Source organism: Poecilia reticulata, unplaced genomic scaffold (assembly GCF_904066995.2).
Source record: "Poecilia reticulata unplaced genomic scaffold, P_reticulata-male-v2 Scaffold_27, whole genome shotgun sequence".
Lineage (NCBI taxonomy): Eukaryota > Metazoa > Chordata > Actinopteri > Cyprinodontiformes > Poeciliidae > Poecilia > Poecilia reticulata.
Window position 1 is genome coordinate 2,501 of NW_027675125.1, and position 2,500 is coordinate 5,000.

The window sequence follows — 2,500 nt, forward strand, 5'->3', positions numbered from 1 at the left end:
CTGGATGTCTGTGCCTGGATGTCCCAGCCTGGTTCTGCAGGCCTGGATGTCTCTGCCTGGATGTCTGTGCCTGGTTATGCAGGCCTGGATGTCTCTGCCTGGATGTCTGTGCCTGGTTCTGCAGGCCTGGATGTCTCTGCCTGGATGTCTGTGCCTGGATGTCCAGGCCTGGATGTCTGTGCCTGGTTCTGCAGGCCTGGATGTCCCAGCCTGGTTCTGCAGGCCTGGATGTCTCTGCCTGGATGTCTGTGCCTGGATGTCTGTGCCTGGTTCTGCAGGCCTGGATGTCTCTGCCTGGATGTCTGTGCATGGTTCTGCAGGCCTGGATGTCCCAGCCTGGTTCTGCAGGCCTGTATGTCTGTGCCTGGATGTCCCAGCCTGGTTCTGCAGGCCTGGATGTCCCAGCCTGGTTCTGCAGGCCTGGATGTCTGTGCCTGGATGTCCCAGCCTGGTTCTGCAGGCCTGGATGTCCCAGCCTGGTTCTGCAGGCCTGGATGTCTGTGCCTGGATGTCCCAGCCTGGTTCTGCAGGCCTGGATGTCCCAGCCTGGTTCTGCAGGCCTGGATGTCCCAGCCTGGTTCTGCAGGCCTGTATGTCTGTGCCTGGATGTCCCAGCCTGGTTCTGCAGGCCTGGATGTCCCAGCCTGGTTCTGCAGGCCTGGATGTCTGTGCCTGGATGTCCCAGCCTGGTTCTGCAGGCCTGGATGTCCCAGCCTGGTTCTGCAGGCCTGGATGTCTGTGCCTGGATGTCCCAGCCTGGTTCTGCAGGCCTGGATGTCCCAGCCTGGTTCTGCAGGCCTGGATGTCCCAGCCTGGTTCTGCAGGCCTGTATGTCTGTGCCTGGATGTCTGTGCCTGGTTCTGCAGGCCTGGATGTCCCAGCCTGGTTCTGCAGGCCTGGATGTCTGTGCATGGTTCTGCAGGCCTGGATGTCTGTGCCTGGATGTCTGTGCATGGTTCTGCAGGCCTGGATGTCTGTGCATGGATGTCTGTGCCTGGATGTCCCAGCCTGGTTCTGCAGGCCTGGATGTCTCTGCCTGGATGTCTGTGCATGGTTCTGCAGGCCTGGATGTCTGTGCCTGGATGTCTGTGCATGGTTCTGCAGGCCTGGATGTCTGTGCCTGGATGTCCCAGCCTGGTTCTGCAGGCCTGGATGTCTCTGCCTGGATGTCCCAGCCTGGTTCTGCAGGCCTGGATGTCTCTGTTGCTCCAGGCCCGGATTTCAAATTCGTACGGAACCTAGGCAAACTATATACTGGAAGAACCGGGCGAGTCCCAGGAGTGCCCCGGTGGTCTCCGATTTCGCCTAGGACGTTCCCCCGATTTTTAACGAATTTTTAAGCGATTTGCGCCTAAGCGGGCCCGGGAGGGGGGGCGAGTAGGCGGTCCGGAAGGCCCGGAACCCGCTCATGCCGTACACCGTTGGATCCGGGCCGCTCCGGGGATTACTAGGGTGGCCTCCGTTTCGCTCCAGGACCTTCCTGCGGTCGTCTATGGGTGTTTAACCGTCTACCGGAAGTCGGGTCAAAAGTACCCTTTCCCGCGGTCCAAACGAACCGGGACTGGCACCATCGTGCTCCTGGGATGCCCCCGGTTCGGGTGATGTCACTCCCGGAGGCCTGGACCAAAGTCCCGGTCCCCTAGGCCCGGTTCTCTGTCGAGGGTCTCAGCCCTCGCTCATCCCCCGCTCAGCCCCGCCCGACGCGAGTATCTTCATCGGCTGCTCCAACATCATCATCCTCAGCGCCACTGTCATGTGCCTTACCAGGGTCCCGAAACACGACCCAGACCCCGAACGCTTGTTCGGATCCGGACATGTCATACATCGTTGGAACCGGACGAGTCCCAGGAGTGCGCTGGTGGTGTCCGATTTGCTCCAGGACCTTCCTACGATTTTTAACGAATTTTTAAGTGATTTTCGCCAAAGCGGTCCCATTCGGTCCCCCGAAAAAGCGGTCAAAACGGACGGGAACCCTGGCATGTCATACACCGTTGGAACCGGGCGAGTCCCAGGAGTGCGCTGGTGGTGTCCGATTTGCTCCAGGACCTTCCTACGATTTTTAACGAATTTTTAAGCGTTTCGCGGAAAAGCGGTCCAAAAAACGGCGAAAAATGCACTTTTCGGTAAAAACGCACCATGGCCCGATAGTCCGGACTCCGGGGAACAGCCCCGTGCCCTCCGTTTCCTTCTACCGCAAAGAACGACCGAGATATTAGCACCGGAAGGTCCGGTGCACACTAAAATGTCCGGTCTTTTTTTACTTTCACTTTCGCCCATGAAACTCGGCCGAGGGTATTACGTCACCTTACCCGTCAAAACACCGCCGGAACGATATCAGGAGAGAGTTGGAAAAGAGGGACTTAGAAGAAAAATGGCAAGTGAGGTCTTAGAAAATTATATTTTCGGAAACCTGGATGTCTGGCGAGCCTATCTAAGCAGGTTTCAGCCCTCTTTTCCCCCATTTTAGTGCATTTTGAGCGGTTTTAAAAAAAAAGTCTGC